We start from the raw sequence: 21,373 nt of genomic DNA, 5'->3' as shown, positions 1-21,373 counted from the left end.
AAAAAATATGTTGATTGACATTTTTATTATGTAGATGTTCTATATAAAGTGACAAGGGTTCATTTGCTGCTGCTGTGAACTCCTTTCAAAGTGATTAAAAGCTTCAAATTTACTGTAAAATTTAAGTACACACCTGCAAAATTATGTGAGAATATATAAATACAGAGTTGACAGATTGCAATTATTTAAAAGTTAAACACACATATTGACAGATCCTGGATGGAACTGTGTGATGTGGCAAGATTGTATGGAACTTTCTTGTATTTTAATTTCTACTAGTACTGTAATAGTTTTTGTACAATAAATAGTAGCTTAAAAATTCCTACAAATAGGGGTGCCTGGGTGGCTCAGTTGTTAAGTGTCTGCCTTCAGCTCAGGTCATGATCCCAGGGTCTTGGAATAGAGCCCCGCATTGGGCTCCCTGCTCCGCGGGAAGCCTGCTTCTCCCTCTCCCACTGCCTGTATTCCCTCTCTCGCTCTCTCTGTCAAAAAAAAAAAAAAAAAAAAAAATTCCTGCAAATGGCTCAATCTAACTATATGTCCCTAAAGATCTAATTAAATGTTAAAATCTTCAGTTATTTAAAAAACACATCTTAAAAAACCCACATCTTTCTTTTTTTTTTTTAAGATTTTATTTATTTATTTGAGAGAGAGAATGAGATAGAGAGAGAGAGAGCACGAAAGGGAAGAGCGTCAGAGAGAGAAGCAGACTCCCTGCTGAGCAGGGAGCCCGATGTGGGACTGGATCCCGGGACTCCAGGATCATGACCTGAGCCGAAGGCAGTCGCTTAACCAACTGAGCCACCCAGGCGCCCAAAACCCACATCTTTCTTTAAAAGAAAATGTTTGCTGAATAATTATATTTTATACATGTTATATATTACAAATTAATCATCCTTTTATTAGCTAGTTAAGCTATTTTTAATTTCCCTATTATACATAATCCTTTAACACCTTTTATTTTTTTTTAAGATTTTTATTTATTTATTTGAGAGAGAGAGCACATGAGAGGGGGGAGGGTCAGAGGGCAAAGCAGACTCCCTGCCAAGCAGGGAGCCCAATGTGGGACTCGATCCTGGGACTCCAGGATCATGACCTGAGCCAAAGGCAGTCGCTTAACCAACTGAGCCACCCAGGCGCCCTCCTTTAACACCTTTTAAAATGACAGGTGTTGTTCAAGCCTTTCTTTTATATCTCAACATTTTTTTCTTTATTTCCCTGGTCTTTACAATGGGAGAAAGTGACATAATTTTTTTAAACTATTTTTTAAAAACTGAAAGAAGTAAAAAATACCTGTTAAGGCAAAATGTATATATTTACATCACCACCTATCATTCCCCAGTAGTGCCACCTCCTTTTTTTTTTTTAAGATTTTATTTATTTTGGGGAGGAGGGGCAGAGGGACAGACACGCAAGCAGACTCTGAGTGTGCACAGGGCTCAGCCCAGGGCTCAACGCAGGGCTCGATCTCACAACCCTGAGATCATGACCTGAGCTGAAACCAAGAGTCAGAGGCTTAACCAACTGAGCCACCCAGGTGCCCCACTGCCACCTCCTTCTGAGTGTGATCCATTTCAGTGTGAAAGGGATCTTTTTTTTTTAAAAACATCTTTTTTTTTAAAGATTTTTATTTATTTATTGAGAGAGAGAGAGAATGGTAGAGAGAGAGCATGAGATGGAGGAAGGTCAGAGGGAGAAGCAGACTCCCTGCTGAGCAGGGAGCCTGATGCGGGACTCGATCCCGGGGCCCCAGGATCATGACCTGAGCCGAAGGCAGTCGCTTAACCAACTGAGCCACCCAGGCACCCGAAAGGGATCTTTTTAAAAAAAGATTGATTGATTGATTTTGTTTATTTGAGAAAGAGAGAGTGCGCAGGGCGGGGGGTGTGGGGGGGGGTGGGACAGAGGGAGAAGAAGAGGGAGAATCTCAAGCAGACTCCCCGCCGAGCACAGAGCCCTCCATGGGGCTAGATCCTGACCCTGAGATCATAACCCCAGCTGAAATCAAGAGTTGTACGTGCTTAACCAACTGCTCCACCAAGGCACCACAGTTTGATTATTTCTTAGAGAATCCCAGATGGGGGGGTTACTGAGTAACAAGTGCTCCAATAATTTAGAAATTACAGAAAGCTTAAAGGAAATTATTTGTCACAAAATAGAAAAATTCAAATACTGTCTATATAAAGTAAGAAACATTTGCCCAAGATGAAACTAAAAGGGAAAGCAATGGAGTGGCAAAATGTTTGCAATTAATATGTCAGATGGAAGTTTGGGATCCAAAAGGGAACGGATAATAAATTTTTTTGGACAATAACTAGCATCCAGTGGGTAAGTAACTGTTTAAAAAAAAATGAGAGCCAGGAATAAAGGAATTTGCCCAGTTCCTGAAGGAATTTATACTCTGATGCATGTGCTAAGTCCATGTTCTTAATGACTACAATATATACTTTCTCATATTCAGGACCCATGTACATGTGTTGCATGAAGTTCAGATTTCATGACTAAATATATAATGTGATTTATATTGATAGAGTATAGATAGGAACTGTGATTTAACAGTGCTGGAATAGATTATTAGAAATGGTTTTGCTGGATGATTATTTTGTGACTGATAATGAAATATTTGGATGATTTCTTCTTTTGAGAAGACTGCATACTCATTAACACTGCTTTGTTACTCCTGTTAATTTTTGTTAGTGTTTCCTTCTAGTTGTTTCCCAAGTGTTTCTTTTTGGGTAAATTATTCCTGCATCTGTATAAAACTAAGATTTGTTTTACAGTGTGGATTTTTTTTAGCAGGTGTTTATAATATGAGAAGGAATTAACTATTGAATCATTAAAATAAAGGCCTAGTGGGGCGCCTGGGTGGCTCAGTCGTTAAACATCTGTCTTCAGCTCAGGTCATGATCCCAGCGTCCTGGGATTGAGCCCCTCATCAGGCTCCCTGCTCAGCGGGAAGCCTGCTTCTCCCTCTCCCACTCCCCCTGCTTGTGTTCCCTCTCTTGCTGTGTCTCTCTCTGTCAAATAAAATCTTAAAAAAAAAAAAAAAAAAAAAAAAAGGCCTAGTGCCCATAGGCAAATTTTAATGTGTGAGTTCTTTATTAAATATATCATAAAAATTAATGAGACAGTGTATTTAAAATAACTTCATATCTTTATATTTAATCTGGTTTTTTTTGTTAGAAAAGAATTACATGCGCATAATAAAGAAAATTAGAATAAAAAAGCTTAAAATGAAGAAAAAGTCTCTCTCCTCTCCCCAGCTCCATCCTCTCCTCCCCAGTCCCTAATTCATTTCCTAGGAATCACTCTTGTTAATAGCTTCTGCTTTCAGTTTATCATATTTCAAGTCTTATCAAATTTACATAGGATCTATTGATATTCTGTTATGAAAGATGAATTTATCATGAACCAACTACCCTTCTACCTCTGGATTTTATTGCTTATATTTGTATACTTTTAAATGTTTTCTAGTGGTTGCCTTATTTACTTATTTACTTTAATAACATATTTAAATGTTTAATTCCGGATTTATCAAGTTTAGTGTGGAAAGAGAACCCACAATGAAAAATGAGAATATTACCCATCTTTCTACTTCTACCTACCTCCCAATTTTTCTTAGCTATATTAATGTGCCTGAGTAATACTGTATAATATTAATTTATATTTTCTCTTTTCCATTTCTCCATTCAGGCAAGTAAGGGGCGCTGCATTTTATCACTTCAGGGGAGGTTTAGGACAGGGAGGAAAGCAGAATTAACTTGTAAAATTTTTCCTGGCTTTTGTTTTCCATAAGCCTAAACTCACTGAGTTGCATAGGATTTGAGAAAGGGAGTATGATGACTTACAGAAGCAAGAGGTGGGGAGAGGCTTCTCCTGGAGATTTCATGAGGGTGGTGCTGAGAAGCTGCAGGAGACGCAAACCCTGCTCCATGGCGGAGCCCTGTGGAGGGGGACAAGCTCAGAAGAGATAGCATTGTCAGATATCTGGGGAAGGCAGGACTGGCACAAGGTTCCCAAACCTCAGCTAGGACTCTCATACCTCATGTGGGGCTCCAAAGGAGCAGAGATCTGCTGCATTTGAAACAACCATTTGTTGAGGCTCTCAGTTACCTGAGCACAGATTACTGATGACTGGAAGGTCCCCCTTCTCTCTGATGCTTTGGTAACTGTGTACCTTTGGGACCCAGGGAAGGCAGAGAAATCCCAAGATGTGTTTACATTTCCCATCAAGCAGGTCTTAGAAGGGAGGCAAGGGGAATAAAGGGAATATTCCCCAGAGGCAGAAATTAAAAATTGAAGTGTGGAAGATAAAGTGATATTTCTTACATACTTGAATTTGTTGGCTGAAGTTTATATCCTGCCACATAATTTTTAAATTGCCAAAGTTTACGACATTCACCTGCTACTCTGTCATAGAAATCTCCTGTACTTTGAGCATTGTTTGATACTCCAAAGTGAAGCCAATAAACAGCGTGTATGATACTATGATCACATAAGTATTTACTATAAAGCAAATATTGTGATTGGACTAATTCAGAAGGAACCAAATCTTATGGCATTAAAAATTTGTTGCTTTAGGGCGCCTGGGTAACTCAGTTAAGCGTCTGCCTTTGGCTCTGGTTATGATCTCAGGGTCCTGGGATTGAGCTCCTTGCTTAGCGGGAAGTCTGCTTCTGCCTCTGCCCCCTACTCTTTCTTTCTCTCTCTCAAATAAATAAATCTTTAAAAAAATTTGCTGCTTAAATCTTTCCTTCACTTTTTCTGGTTCTACTTAGTTGCCACCATTATTGTATAACCTGATGGCTTGGATTCCTACTTCTGTGCTGAAGGACTTCCTTTAGTAATTTTTTTCAGGTAGGGAGTGTGAATGGTAAATGTTTTATTCCCAGATGTCTTTATTTTGTCCTCATGCTTAATTAGCAATAAGGCTACATTTAAAAAAAAAAAAATCTTCCTTTGGACACTTTGAAGTCATTACTTCTATATTATTTTTTATCTACTTGCTCTAACAGATTAAGGGAAGTGAATTGAAGTCTGTATCTTCTAGTGTGTTTCTTTTTTTTTTTTAAGATTTTATTTATTTATTCATGAGAGAGGGAGAGAGAGAGAAGCAGAGGGAGAAGCAGGCTCCCAAGGAGGAGGGAGCCCGATGCGGGACTCTATCCCAGGACCCTGGGATCATGACCTGAGCCGAAGGCAGACACTTAACCATCTGAGCCACCCAGGCACCCTCTTCTAGTGTGTTTCTATTTTTCCTTGTATTTTCTATAGTTTTTTGCCTTACGACTATTGATGTTGAGTTATTGGTGCATAGATTTTATATTTTCATTGTGAATTTTGCCTTTAATATTTTTTCTGCCTTTAGTATTATAAAGTATCTTGTTCAGTGCTTTTTTGGCACAAATTCTTTTTTTTAAGATTTTATTTGTCAGAGAGAGCACAAGCAGGGGGAGAGGCAGGCAGAGGAAGAAGCAGGCTCCCCACTGAGCAAGGAGCCCATCTCCGGACTCGATCCCAGGAGCCTGGGATCATGACCCAAGCTGAAGGTAGTTGCTTAATGGACTGAGCCACCCAGGCATCCCAAATTCTTTTTTTTTTTTTTTTAAGATTTTATTTGTTTTTTTCTGGGGGGGGGGGCGCTCAAGTGGGGGAGGGGCAGAGGGAGAGGGAGAAGCAGACTCCCCGGTGAGCAGGGAGCCCAATGTGTGGCTTGGTCCCAGGACCCTGGGATCATGACCTGAGCTGAAGGCAGACGCTTAACTGACTGAGCCACCCAGGCGTCCTGGCACAAATTCTTAAATTACTACAAGTCTGGCTTTGACTTTTTTCCCCTCGGTCCCCAATATTCTCACCAGGAACCATCTTGCATAAACTACCCCGAGAGTTGTTCTACAGCCAACTTCTCTTTTTGAATTTGCTGATACTGACCTCTTTGAATTTGCTGATACTGACCCTGGATCTTATCTGAGGCTTTTTATTTATTTATTTTTAAAGATTTTATTGTTTATTTGATGGAGAGAGACACAGCGAGAGAGGGAACATAAGCAGGGGGAGTGGGAGAAGGAGAGCAGGCTTCCTGCAGAGCAGGGAGCCTGATGGGGGGCTCGATCCCAGGACCCTGGGATCATGACCTGAGCCAAAGGCAGATGTTTAATGACTGAGCCACCCAGGCACCCCTATCTTTTAGAAAGAACGTGGTTGGCCTTTGATGTCCTGAGATGCAATTTCTTTTCCATTGATTTTTTTTTCAGGAAATTCAAACCCATTTGCTTTCTTTTTTTTTTTTAAGATTTTATTTATTTATTTGAGAGAGAGAATGAGATAGAGCATGAGAGGGGGTAGGGTCAGAGGGAGAAGCAGACTCCCTGCTGAGCCCAATGCGGGACTCCATCCCGGGACTCCAGGATCATGACCTGAGCCGAAGTCAGTCGCTTAACTGACTGAACCACCCAGGCACCCCCCATTTGCTTTCTATTTTCCAAGTAGTTCTCAAAATTTCTGGTACACTGATGATACTCTGTTTTCTACTGATATGGTTTTGTGCTTTTAAAATGATCTGTCTTTGGAATTTCAGTGGGAGGGGGCAGGATGAATCATGTGTCACAGTCTACACCTTTACCTGGAATCTTCCCCGTAACAGAATCTTAATAAGCTCCACATTTATGGGAATAAAACATTTAGTGTCCATTCATTTTCTTCTTCCCTCTCATTCTTCAACATGCATTTGCATGCTGAAATTATTTAATCATTTAACTTATCATCTGTGTACTTTTCTTTAATATTTCTTAAAATTTTCAGTGCTGGAATTCTTTTTTCCCCCCATGTAAAATACTGGAAAGACCTATTTGATGTATATTTAGCAAGTATTCAAAAATTTCAGTGTACTTTTTAAGATGTTAGTGTTAGGTAGCCATGATAGAATGGTGTAATTCCAAAGGGAACTATAGAAATTGGTAGTCAGAATACAGTACAATAATAATAAACATATCACTAAGTTCAATAGTTTGAATAAATTACTTGCATGTAATTTTATTTTTTTTAAATAACACTTTTATTTCCCCCCAGAAACAAGCTTCTCATAACAAAAAACCCTTAATCTCTAGATCACAGTTTCCCACTGGTGCTTGAGGGGACCCTGGCAGTGTGTGATTGTGTTAAAATGAGTGATACCAAAAATGAGGGCTCTACGGATTCAGAGACAGTAGCCCAGTGGATTCTATGGGAGAACACAGGGTCTAGAGCCTTGAGCTGGACCTTGAGGGAAAAGACACAGGCAAAGGAAGACAAAAAGAGTACACAGGCCACATGAGGGTAGAGAGGTGACAAATTCCAAGGTTTTAAGTTCAGGAGAATCAGTACAGCATCATCACCCAAGTCCAGCCCTGGCCATCTGTACAATGATACAGGCACTCCTCTGAGATAGTGAAGGCGCCATTCCGGGCCATGGGCACTTCCCTTTATGGACATTGTCAGGAGTCAGGCCTGACATGGGTCAGCAGGAACAGACTACAGGGTCTGTCTAGAGACAGAAGACTCTGAGATCGTTTCCCCTCATGCCAGGATAGGGACCAATTCAGATCAGGCTCTTGTAAACAAATGATCATATCAGGCCAGCAAACTCCTCTGTAGATACACTCAGAGCAAACAGCTCACATCTTCCTCATCTTTGGATCCTAGAGCTACGCTTTGAGGGACTGGGGTGGGGGAGGCAGGAAGGAGGGTTGGAATTTTATTCTTATCCTTTCTACACATCACCACCTTAGCTAGTGGCTAATACTATTTGCAATAAGCCATTTTTTCCCCTTGATATGCTAAATATTCAAGCAGAAAGTTATACACTCAATTTAACTATAAGTTAAATTGTGTATATATATGTGATGTCATATGATTTTAAATCCTCCTTTTTGAAGATAAATCTTGGTTCCTCTTTAATAGAAACATTAGCTCACCTGCTTTGTTAGCCTCATCAGAATCTGTGTAATTACTTTTCATTTTAGAAATCTAATTGCTTCAGTCCTTCTTTAAAGGAATCAAATAGCAGTAGACAGACTCACCACGTGGTGGCAGCTGAAAGCCCAGAAACCAACATCATGCAGGCTTGTATTAGGCAAGTGTCCAAAAATTTAGGCAGACAGCTGCCTTGTAGGACTGTAAGTGGTATTAAAAGGCTGCTGGAAATGTTCTCTATCTTGATCTGGGTAGTGGTTACATAGGTATATACATATGTAAAAGTTCATCAAATTATACATTTAAGATCGGTGCATTTTACTATATTTATATCTTAATACAAAATTTAAGTGACCATAAATGAGAACCACTTTACATTGGCCACCTTCAACTTTGCCCTGGTACTAAACATGACAACAATTTCAGAAGGAATACTTAGTATGAGAAATTTCCCTAAACAGTATGAAACTATTTTGTGATAGTTATTTTAGTTAATTACAATAGACTTAAAGGATTCTAAAATTGTCAATTTAAGTGAAAATGGCACCATCAACAAGAAAATAATTCAGTGGATGGATAACTCATGGGCATAATCACATTTTGAAACATTATCTAGCAACGAGAATTAAGGAAGCAGAGCTACATAGATAAATCTCACACACACAGTGTTGGGTGAAGTCATAAAGAGGGGCGCCTGGGTGGCTCAGTCGTTAAGCATCTGCCTTCGGCTCAGGTCATGATCCCAGGGTCCTGGGATCGAGTCCCGCATCGGGCTCCTTGCTCAGCAGGGAGCCTGCTTCTCCCTCTGCCTCTCTCCCTGTTTGTGCGTTCTCTCTCTCTCTCTCTCTCTCTGACAAAATCTTAAACAAAAAAGTCACAAAGAGGGGCGCCTGGGCGGCTCAGTGGGGTGGGTGTCTGCCTTCGGCTTGGGTCATGGTCCTGGGATTGCGTCCCGCGTAGGGCTCCCTGCTCAGTGGGGAGTCTGCTTCTCCCTTTCCCTCTCCCCGCGCTCGTGCTCTCTCTCAAATAAATAAATAAAATCTTTAAAAAAAGTCGCAACGATCACGGATATATTCATTTTTATATAAAGTTCAAAAACAGTCAAAATATATTGTTTATAGATGCATACATAGGTGGCAAACCTAAAGAAACATCAGAGAGTGATAATAAAGGTAGAGACAATGGTTACCCTTGAGGGGCAGGGAGAGGAGGCCATCAGAGGAGAGGAAGAGATGGCTTCTAAGGTACTGGCATTGTTCTGTCCTGTTTCTTAACCTGGGTGGTAGTTACACAGGGGTTTACTTTGTAACTGCTCTTTAAATGTAAAAGAGGCAGATTAAAAAGTGAAGATCCAATGATCAGGTATTTTATCCTCCAGGAAGCCCAGTGGTTTACCCTTCAGCAAACTGAAAATAGTCACAGGCACCTGGTATTATGTGTAGGGTTGCCAGATTTAGCAAATAAAAACAAGAAACTATAGCAAATAAAAATATAGAATGCTTAGTTTGTGAATTTCTGATAACAAATGACTTTTTTAGTATTAAGTATATCCCCATGCAATATCTGGTCCCATGCAATAGCTGGGACATACTTATACTGAAAAATAATTATTTATCTGAAATTACGTGTAACTGAGCATCCTATATTTTGTCTGGCAACCCTAATTATGTGGCCAATTGCACAGGTGGAAGCAGTTCTCAGTGAGTGGAGTACCCAGAGAAGGGCCAAGGGAAGAGGAGGAAGAAGTCTTTTTTATTTTTTTAATTAATTTTAATAATTTTTTATTTTTTTTGGAAGAAGTATTAAACTAGCCTGACCCTAAACTCCTGTTTGAAGAACAAAGTGATTAACTTTGCTGAGTTCACCCATTATTGCAGTAGTTCAGGAATAATGAATCCACATGATGTATTGCATAATTTCTATTAACAAAAAACAGTACCAGCAAATGTTTAAAAGAGCCATAAGTGTTTCCCCTAAAAATTGTGTATCTCTCACTGCATCAGTCTTCTGATCACTTAAGAAGAAGATACTGTGAAAGATGCCTGATAATGCTCATTCTGTGGCTAAGTTTTTTCTAGTTAGTAACCAATGATTAGGAGTGAAGTTGCAAGGCAGGTTGGTTTTTTTTTTTTTTTAAAGATTTATTTATTTGAGAGAGAGAGAGCATGAGAGGGGGGAGGGTCAGAGGGAGAAGCAGACTCCCTGCTCAGCAGGGAGCCCGATGTGGGCCTCCATCCTGGGACTCCGGGATTATGACCTGAGCCGAAGGCAGTCGCTTAACCAACTGAGCCACCCAGGCGCCCTGTTTTGTTTTGTTTTTATTCTACAAATATTCTGACAGCCTACCCTGGGCCAGGAAACCACCTTAGACTCAAAGAACAATAATGAGGGGCATCTGGGTGGCTTGGTCCTTTAAGTGTCTGCCTTCGGCTCGGGTCATGATCCCAGGGTTCTGGGATCAAGTCCCAAATCAGGCTCCCTGCTCTGCGGAGAGCCTGCTGCTCCCTCTGTCGGCTCTGCCTGCCACTCCCCCTGCTTGTGCTCTCTTGCTCTCTTTCTCTGACAAATAAATAAAATCTTAAAAAAACAAACAAACAGAATAATGAACAAATGAACAACACAGACATAGTCCCTTCCTATGAAGCTCAAAGTCTAGGCCCTAGGGGATGATAGATAGAAAGATAGATAGGTAGATAGATAGATAGATTATATGCACTTGGTAAAACATTATCCAGCAGTGGTGGATATTTGCTGTTTACCGCCCAGCATTCCTCTTTATTTGGGGAAATTATCAAGACCCCCTTCTATATTATATGGTTTGGGTAGAATTGACCCCAAGCCAATTGCCAAAATGACAATGCTTGAATCAAGGATGGGCATATAATCCAATTAGAATCGATGACCCCAGTGAGTAGAAGCTTCTGGAAAAGAGAAGCATTCACTCTTGCCTTTGGTAATGGTCACCGCGTTGCTAACTTGAAGGGAGCTTTTCAGAGTATCCGTGCATCAGGTATACACCCCCAGAGGGCACTATTCATGTGCAAAAGACAAAGTCAACACCAGAAAAAGCATCTTGGTGACATTGAGCCCTGGTTCTAGATAAACCTGAAACTCCCCCACAGATTTTTCAGTTAAATTTAGCCAATAAATTCACTCATTTCTCAGGGCAGTTTGAGTTTTAATTTTCTGTCATTTGTAGCATAGAGTTCTTAACTGATGCAATGAAAGTTTGAGAGGACATAAATGGTTTCCTGCCCATTCCCAATCTCCAGTTTCATCCCCTAAATATAATTACTGTTACATTTCTTTCAGACATTTGTTTGCGCATATATGTATAAAGTATGCTTTTTAATGCAAATAGGAGTGTATTGAGCCTGTTACTACTTGCTCTTTTTAGACTTTCGTTGTCTTGTGGACATCTTCATTTGTCAATGCACAATATTTTGTATATTGGCTGTATCAACATCAATTTAATCTGTCTTCCGTTGGTGGGAATTTACTTTTTTTCCTCAATTTTTTACTCTGATAAATGATCCTTTATACATACAGTTTTGTGCATTTATGCAACTATATCAAAGGAAAAACCCTAAAAATGAAATTATTCTTTCAAAGAGAATGTGTTTAAAAAATTTCACCCCCCAGGGGCGCCTGGGTAGCTCAGTTGGTTGGGCGACTGCCTTTGGCTCAGGTCATGATCCTGGAGTCCCTGGATCGAGTCCCGCATCGGGCTCCCTGCTCGGCAGGGAGTCTGCTTCTCCCTCTGACCCTTCCCCCTCTCATGTGCTCTCTCTCTCTCTCTCATTCTCTCTGTCTCAAATAAATAAATAAATAAATATCTTAAAAAAAAATTTCACCCCCAGAATGATTACACCAATTCATACTCCTCTCAAAAACACCTGAGAATGTTTCTCCTCATCATTGCTAACACAGTTTTGTCAAATTTAAGACATTTTGCCAATATGATAAAAGCAGTGTTTTCTTGATTTGCATTTGTTTCATGAGTATATGCACATAGACACACATGGAGAAACCCATATATGTTTAGGCTATTTTATAAGTTTGTTAACTATTGTCCTATAAATTCCCCATTTCAAATCCTTTGCAGATTTTTCTGTTTTGTTTTTTTTTTTCTATTGGGTCATTTGTTTTACCTTATTGATGTATCTTTATATTTTGTGAAAATAGATCCTTTTATCATACATATTTTAAATATATTTTTCCAAATTTGTTGTTTGTCCTCCAACTTTTTTCTTCATCTCTTTTTTTTTAAGTATAACATTTCAAGCATACAAGAAAGAGCTGGATGCCCACCATCCAGCTTTAAAATGTTACCATTTTACAATATTTGCCTCCCTTTTCTTCTTTTTTCTTTTTTTTAAAGATTATTTAGTTGAGAGAGAGAGAGAGAGACTGAAAGCAGGGGGAGGGGCAGAGGGAGAGGGAGAGAGAGAAACTCTAGCGGACTCCACACTGAGAACAGAGCCCAAGGCTGGGCTCTACCTCGTGACTCTGAGATTGTGAACTGAGCTGAAACCAAAAGTCAGACGCTTAACTGACTGAGCTATCCAGGTGCCCCACACCTTTTTTCTTTGAAAAAATAAGATGTTACAGATTAATTGCAGCTTCTTTTATACGCCCACTGATCCCATTCCTGTCCATCTCTCCCCAGAGGTAGCTACCGCCTTGAAGGCAATATGCATGTTTTTGGAGACTCTAAACCTGAAAACCCCCTCATATGCACCAAGGGTTTAAATATTTTCTTGTCTCTCAGGAAAAAAAAAGGCAGTAATAACAAATGGACTGTTAACAGTTGTTCTCAAGTAAGTCTTAACAGAATCTGCAGGCATCTAAGACACACTAATTTAGGGGCTCCTGGGTGGCTCAGTCGTTAAGCGTCTGCCTTCGGCTCAGGTCATGATCCCAGGGTCCTGGGATCCAGTCCTACATCCGGCTCCCTGCTCAGCAAGAAGCCTGCTTCTCCCTCTTCCACTCCCCCTGCTTGTGTTCCTGCTCTTGCTGTCTCTCTGTCAAATAAATAAAGAGAATCTTTAAAAATAAAAACAAACATGAGATAAGAGACATTAATTTCACATTATTGCAATAGGAAGGCTTGCAAAGTTCCCATGAGAAGCTGTTCACAAACTGTGCCAGCCTTCTGATTAATGTTGCTAATAAAGAACGGAGGAGAATCTGCCCATCAAACTTGCCTCAAATGTGGTCACCAAGTTTTGACAGGATAACACTATAATTTATTTTTTACCCCAGAAGAGGTTATTTTTAAAAAGGCCATCATACCTCCTTCAGCTCACTTTGGAGCAGACGTTAGTTGGGGTCAAAGCCCTTGTATCCGTTTCCATAAAAAATGAGCTTGTGTCCATTGGGTGTGTTCAGATCCACTTGGACATATGAAAAATGAAGAAATTTCCTAAGTGGAGTGATTAAATCAATGTGGTCATGCCTGAACATTGTTGCAGAAAGAAAAGACAGTTAAGCATTCTTTGAATAATCTCTAGTCTTTTGATATTCTGAAACACATATATTCACTGCTAATTTTTAAAAGACCCCAAATTAAACTTTGCCTAAAGAAGGGAGTCACTGGGCGCCTGGGGGGCTAGGTCGTTAAGCGTCTGCCTTTGGCTTAGGTCTAGATCCCAGGGTCCTAGGATCGAACCCCGCATCAGGCTCCCTGCTCTGCGGGAAGCCTGCTTCTTCCTCTCCCACTCTCCCTGCTTGTGTTCCCTCTCTCGCTGTCTCTCTCTCTGTCAAATAAATAAAATCTTTAAAAAAAAAATAAAGAAGGGAGTCACCTGTGATTTTGACAAACACCTTAAACAGTATACTTCTATGGTTTTACATTTTTTTTTTACAGATCTCTATTCTTTAGAAAATGTCTATAATTTTGTAAAATTGCAAAGTTTCTATAAATCACATCATACTGTACATATCATTCTGCAATTTGCCATGGTTATTCCAGCATGACTTCCAAATTTATCCATGTTGATACATATAGATTGAATTTTTCATTTTAACTGCTGCATACTATTCCCTTTCATGAATTTGTCTTTCTATTTTAAAATTAATAAACATATTACTCCCTTGATTTCCTCTAGTAAAAATAATGCATTCAACATATCTTCTTGTGCACATGTCGAGAATTTCTGTAGTGTATCTAAGAGGGACATTGCTCGACTGTGAGTCCTGCACATCTCTTAGATGCATGTTGCCAAATTGCTCTTCAAAATGGTATATCCTACAATTTATACTTTCCCCAGCAGTAAATGAAGGTTCCTCTTATGAGGATTCTCATATCCTTTCTGTCTCTGGTATTTTTGTTTTGGAGTTGTATGAATTTGAGTAATAGCATAATTTATCAAACTCTTGCCTTACGGCCTCTGTGTGGGATGTGTGTTGAGAGGGTTTTGGGGTTATGTTTAGCTTTGGCAGTAAATGGTTATTGCAGCTTAACTTGCAAATACAGTGGTGCTGTTCATTTTGTTCCATAATGATGAAGCTGAAAAAGAAGAGCACTAATAGTCCAGGAACATAGTAATCCTGGAGCGTGATTCTATCCAGATCATACAATGCTTTGCCTGCCAAATAGTAAGAGGGGCTAACAGTAAAGTTATGCGATTTCAATAAAATTGTGATTGGGAAACTGCCGATCACTGTGTGTAATAGGCAGACATTTTTTCATTGACAGGTTTTCCCTCACTGCACAGAGCTGGGTTATGTAATGCAGTATTGATAACTGTATCAGTCCAGGGTGAATAGTTAATCTGGAGGGTTCCAGGATTGACGTTTCTCTTCCCCAATCTTCCTCGTCCTACTTCTTCTGAATAGTATTCACTTTCTCTTCTTTATCAGATCAAATCTTAAAGTTTCAGGGAAGTCCTAGATATAACAAAGTTCAGGCTAAAAAATTTTTGCCATGTAAGCTTATCCAGGGCATTAAACTTTCTTATACCATTTCAGTTAAAAATAAATGAAAACTCCAAACCAGTAGGATAACCAGATGTGACATCTGCCGAGCTGTCATGTATAAATCAGCAATAAATTACAGAGTGAACAAGGAATTTGGCAGGTGTGGTAAATCAGGAATGGCTTTTTGACATAAACTGATATTTTTACTTCTGGAACAATCAGAGGCATTTTCTAATTTTACACATTCAATCTTTTTTATAAAACATATTATTTCATAACAGTTAAAGTCTAACAATAGTTTTTGATACTATCTCTGGATGTGTGGGGATATTTTTCTTTCACCATCTAAATGTCCCTAAATGGAAAATTCTTGCCTCAAGATGTACATTCCTCCAATTATATGTGAATTTTTTTTTTTTGAAAAGAGCCCAACTACTTTAGGAAAGTTTAAATTCTGCATAAGCAAAGTCATTTTTTTAAATTTATTTTTATTTTTTTAACTTTTTAAGAATTTTTAAGTCATCTCTACACCCAATGTGGGGCTCAAACTCACAACCCTGAGATCAAGAGCTGCATGCTCCACCAACTAAGCCAGCCAGGCACCCCTCATTTTGTTTTTTAATATTTCACAATTTTTAGAGAGTGGCAAAGTCTAGGTTTTTAATGAGAGTTTAAAGAACTCAAATAGTCTTCACTCAAGACACAGGGAAAGACATCCCTAGTTTACAAAGACTTCTCAGGCTCTTATGGTGACGTAGTCATAATCCTATTCTCTCCACAGCAAACTCCAAGGTGCTGGGATGATGACAATTATGTTATAGTATCTCCCATTTGTTATTACCTTTGGTTATTTAATTATTGGAGCTCACTTTTCATAAATCTGTGCCTGCCATTCACCTACCATCCGACTCCCTGATTCCTGACTCCTACCTTCCATCTACGTCAACTCTCAAGTGAAATGGGTAAACTCGGGCACCTGGGTGGCTCAGTCAGTTGGGGCACCTACCTTCGGCCCAGGTCATGATCCTGGAGTCCCAGGATCGAGTCCCGCATCAGGCTCCCTGCTCAGTGGAGTCTGCTTCTCCTTCTGCCCCTCACCCTGTTCGTTCTCTCTCTCTCTCTCTCTCTCTCACTCTCTCTCTGTCTCCCGCGCCTGGGTGGCTCAGTTGGTTAAGCGGCTGCCTTCGGCTCAGGTCATGATCCTGGAGTCCCGGGATCGAGTCCCACAATGGGCTCCCTGCTCAGCAGGGAGTTTGCTTCTCCCTCTGTCTCTCATTCTCTCTCTCTCAAATAAATAAATAAAATCTTAAAAAAAAAAAAAAAAGAAATGGGTAAACTTGGAAAAGGGCCATTGCTTTAGATGATAGGGATGTTGGGTTTACAGCAGTTGCTTGGGAGCAAGAAGGCCCAAGTTCCTTAAGGCAACTGTTGTCACAGCTTGGAATAACATTCTATAGGACACTTAGTTTGTTGCAAGATTGACTTTAATAACTTTTTTTTCTGATTGCTCAGACTCCATCATTATTAGCCCCCTGTCTTTTGTCCCCTTTATTATATTCCTACAGAACTAGTCAAACATTTTAAAAATCTTTTCGGAGGAGATGAAGTTACCTGTAATTAGTCATTCAGTTGCTGAGTGACTACTACCATAGAATACTACTCTATAAGTCGTGAAGCCTAGACCAAAGATCTGGATTCAAAGAGCAACAACTGGTATAGTAATGTCTCTTGTTTGTAGTTCCTACTAGATGCCAAGTGGTTAATTTATTAGCTTAAGAAAGATACTTCACTGCATTATAACTGTCAAGGAGAGACAATGTTGGCTAGAAGCATTGGCTGAGCTGTGAACCTGCTGTGGGATCTTCTATGTATGAAACCTAAGTGTACTATCCTATCACATCAAATAGGCACAAGACCTTTTAGGAAGTCATTAGGGATCAAAAACAAAAATCAGGGCGTGTGGGTGGCTCAGTCGGTTGAGTGTCTGCCTTCGGCTCAGGTTGTGATTCCAGGGTCCAGGGATCGAGTCCCCAGTTGGGCTCCCTGCTCGTTGGGGAGTCTGCTTCTCCCTTTGCCTCTCCCCCTGGCTTGTGCTCTCTCTCTTGCTCTCTCTCTCAAATTAAAAAAAAAATTAAAAAAGACAATCATTTAATATTACACCATATGTATTAAGATACAAATTGAATTAATTACTTGTCCCTGTCTCAGAAACTACCCTGAGTAATTTTTTTTTGGTGCATATTAACTGTTTTTCGAAGGAAAAGGAGTGTAACATAACCTTTGAATCCTGAGAAGAGCAATTTCAGTCAATGCATTGAATGCCTTAAGCTGCTTGTATTATCATCTTTAGTGGTATACAGGGAAAAGTCAATAGATCCTCACTTTCACATCTGGAACATACAAATCAATCCTGTTCTGTAGTATGCATCTCTCCGCACTCTCTAGGAGCCCCTAGCAGCTGGTGCTTGGTATTAATCTCTTCCTAGAGAAGCACATGCTATAAATTTATCATTCTGAATGAGAGCAGAAATATTTAATCTGTTTCTCTGATCCTTCTTGCTTTACTGTCCATTAAACAACCCCTGATGATTTTACAGCTTGTCATACAGAGTATGGGGTGATAGAATAACATGGGGTGTGGAGGTATATTGCTTGGATTTGAGTCTAGGCTTCTAACTAGCCGTGTAACTTCTGGCATGTTACCTAATCTCTCTGATTCTTCATCTGTAAATAGAATCATTCCAGTTACCTCACAAGACAGTTACCATGATTAGATGAGATAATACGTGGGACAAGCATCACAAAAATATCTTTTAAAAACTTCTATTTAGGGCGCCTGGGTGGCTCAGTTGGTTAAGCAACTGCCTTCGGCTCAGGTCATGATCCCGGAGGCCTGGGATCGAGTCCCACATGGGACTCCCAGCTCAGTGGGGAGCCTGCTTCTCCCTCTGACTCTCTCCCCTCTCATGCTGTTTCTCTCACTTGCTTTCTAATAAATAAATAAAATCTTTAAAAAAAAATAAAACAAAAAACTTTTAATTATTGAAAATTTCAAATGTATTCAAAGACTGAGAGAAGGCTTGTATCCTCATTTACCTATGACTCAACTTCAATCATCCACTCATGGTCAAGGATGTTCATCTATACTCTAGTAGGTGCTCCCCCATTCCCAAAAGGAATTGTGAAAAACAAATTCCAGGTATCATATCATTTCCATCCTTAAATATTTAAGTACATGTCTCTAAAAGGTAAGTTATTTTTTTAAGTTTTTATTTATTTATTCATTTAAGTAATCTCTGCACCCAGCATAGGCCTTGAACTCTCAACCCTGAGATCAAGAGTCACATGCTCTTCTGACTGAGCCAGCCAGGAACCCCAAAAATGTTTAAATTATTTTTTTAACATGACTGTAAAATCATTATCATATTTAAAAATTAACAAATATCTAGTCAGTGTCCATTTCCCCAATGATCTCATAAAACTTTTTTACAGTTATTTTGTTTGACTCAGGATCTACATAAGTCTCCATCTAGCATTTGGCTGATCTTTTTAATCTAATCTACAATTGTCCTGAAATTTGATATGGTAGCCACTAGCCATGTGTGACTAAATTTAAACATAAATTAATTAAAAGTGAATAAAATTAAAAATTCAGTTCCTCAGTTGCAAATAGCCACGTGGAGAGTGCTGATATAGAACATTTCCACCATTGTACACAGTATTATGGGACAGTACCGATCTACAAATCTCTTTTCTTTCTGTGTTTTATTCTTTAAAATTTAATTATTGAAAAAACCCAAGTCATTTTTCTGACAGAATTTCCCACGTCCTGGATTTTTTTTAATTGAATTCCCATGGTATCATTTCACATGTTCCTCAGTCCTCTGTATGTTAATTGATGGTTATAGCTAGTGTCTGAAAAGTTGTTCACCTGGTTTGTGAGCTCAAGTTCAACTGTGTGACCTTGAGCACATAACTTGACCTGTGTAAATACCAGTTCCCTCATATATAAAATGTGAATGATAATAGTACCTATACTGAAGGGCAGTTGGGAAGATTAAATGAGATTATTGATATAAAGTGCTCATCCTGGTGCATGGGCACATAGTATGGATTAAGTATATATTAGTAATTACTTGTGTTATTATACTTATTATTAATCAGTGATTCTCAAATATTAGTCCATGCATTGGCTCCATCAAAATACTCTATAAACTTAAAAAAAAAACAAAAAACGGTTCTAGAGATTTTAGTTCAGCAGGTTTCAATGTGGTCCAAACAAAAATCTGTATTTGTAATGAGTTCTTGATGATTCTGCTGAAGTTACGGCTTTAGAAACTGACGGCTTTGTGATATGTCAACTTGACTAGGCTGAACTTCAGCCCCCAGAATTTCCATTCTAGTATGCTTCCTGTTAGAGTGGATGACAAGAGATCGTCTCTTGCAAGAATTGGAGGAGGGAAGGGAGGTAGCAGCCATTTTGTAGCATACACATATCTTCTCCCAGTTTTTTGATCCAACATACTTTAGGTGCTACTGTAAAGAGATTTTGTCATTGTAATTAAAATCCCTAATGAGTTGACCTTAAGTTAATCAAAAGGGAGATTATCCTGGGTAGCCCTTACTTAAATCAATTGGAAGGCTTTTATAAGAGGGCTTAGGGCTTAGTCCAGGCCAAGTTGGCTTCACTGGTGAACTCTCTCAAACGTTTAAAGAAAAATTAATACTGATTCTGCACAAACTCTTCTAAAACATGGAAGAGGAGGGAACACTTTGCAACTTAAGGCCAGTGTTAGCATGCCAGAACCAAAGACATCACGAGAAAACAGAACTAGAAAATAGTATCTCTAATGAGTATACATGTAAAAATATTAACAAAGGGGCGCCTGGGTGGCTCAGTCGTTAAGCGTCTGCCTTCGGCTCAGGTCATGATCCCAGGGTCCTGGGTTCGAGCCCCACATCGGGCTCCCTGCTCAGCGGGAAACCTGCTTCTCCCTCTCCCGCTCCCCCTGCTTGTGTTCCCTCTCTCGCTGTGTCTCTGTCAAATAAATAAATAAAATCTTAAAAAAAAAATCCTAACAAAATACTAGCAAACTGAATCTAGCAACATATAAAAAGAATTATATACCATGACCAAGAGAGCTTTCTCCCAGAAATGCAAGGTCACTTTAATACCTGAGATAAACATATTATTAATAGAATAAAGGGCAAAACCATATAACTGTTTCAAAAGATGCAGGGAAAGCATTTGATAGAATTCACTGATTTATTCTAAAAGCAATCAATAAACCAGGAATCAAAGGGAACTTCTCAGCCTAGTAGAAGACACTGACAAAAAACTTTCTCTGGGAAACTCACGCTTTCCCAGAGGGGAAGGTGGAGCAGTCTGGGATAGCCCAGTATCTGGGCCTAGAGAGGTGAGACTATCTTCTCAGTGGGGTTCAGTTTTATGGAATGCACCTGCTCACAGGTATATGCCATATTATCCACTGTAGTCTTTATTAATAATAAAGGTGATACTTTGCTGGCTCAGTTGGTGGAGCTTACGACTCTTGATCTCGGGTCATGAGTTCAAGTCCCACGTTTGGTGTAGAGCTGACTTAAAAAAATAAAATACAGGGCACCTAGGTGGCTCAGTCTGTTGAGCGACTGTCTCTCGGTTTCGACTTAGGTCATGGATCTCATGGATGTGGAATCAGGCCCCACAGCTGGCTCTGTACTCAGCGGGGAGTCTGCTTGAAGATTCTCTTTCTGCCCCTCCTCCTGCTCTTGTACTCACTCTCTCTAAAATACATAAATCTTAAAAAAATAAATGAAAGTAAAAATAAAAATATTTGAGGGTAATACTTTGCCTCCCACCAGTCCCTAATGCCTTATACTCTATATCCTCAGTTGATTCAGAATTAGGGCATGAGATAGGGATGGTAGTTGTTGGCCCCCTGAAAAACTCCAGCATAAGGCAATAGAAGGAATAATTTATTGAAAAGTTTTAGACTTGCACAATAGTAATCCCTACAGTAATGATTAGAATCTTAGACTTACTTTAAAAGTTGGAAAGGATCCTAGAGATCATTTAGCAGCTAGATTCTAACCCCCAGAGATTAAGTAATGTGTACAAGACTACCTAGTCATCTAGTGACATATCAGAACCAGAGTCCAAATTTTCTTCAGCCTGCCACACTTGCCACCACACCCTGTTGCTTCCTTAGTATGCTGAGATAAAAATTTTTTTATCATCTGCTTCCCCAAAGATCAGAATTTTATCATTGCTATAGATGAAAAAATAAATGCAATTAAGTTAAATCATTTTCCCATGGTAATAGGGCCTATCAGAGATAGCACTGGAAATGAAAAATACTCCTCTAATTTTAGTTCAAGGCTGTGCTGATGAGATCATTTTTTCTGTCAAAATGCCAAACTGAAATAAATGGAAGACTGGTATATCGTGGAAGCACAATCGGTGTGGCAGAGACTCTGGCTCACATGTTAATTCAACTGATGA

At 39.5% G+C, this 21,373-nt stretch overlaps 1 protein-coding gene across 3 annotated transcripts in view; it reads right to left on the bottom strand.

The window, feature by feature from the left end:
* The window catches only part of DLGAP5 (DLG associated protein 5), a 109,348-nt gene that overhangs the window by 57,752 nt on the left and 30,223 nt on the right, over positions 1-21,373 (bottom strand). The window contains exon 2 of one of the 3 annotated variants that reach the window (XM_027570370.1): positions 13,246-13,408. The exons of 1 other annotated variant lie outside the window; for it this stretch is intronic. The gene's annotated coding sequence lies outside the window, so the exon portion shown is untranslated. The remainder of the gene's footprint in view (positions 1-13,245; positions 13,409-21,373) is intronic. One more of the 3 variants, XM_027570372.1, reaches the window with a different exon arrangement.

Source organism: Zalophus californianus, chromosome 6 (genome assembly GCF_009762305.2).
Source record: "Zalophus californianus isolate mZalCal1 chromosome 6, mZalCal1.pri.v2, whole genome shotgun sequence".
In the NCBI taxonomy this organism is placed as follows: domain Eukaryota; kingdom Metazoa; phylum Chordata; class Mammalia; order Carnivora; family Otariidae; genus Zalophus; species Zalophus californianus.
The sequence above is the reverse complement of the archived record's forward strand: the minus strand, read 5'-3'. Positions and strand labels throughout refer to the sequence as shown.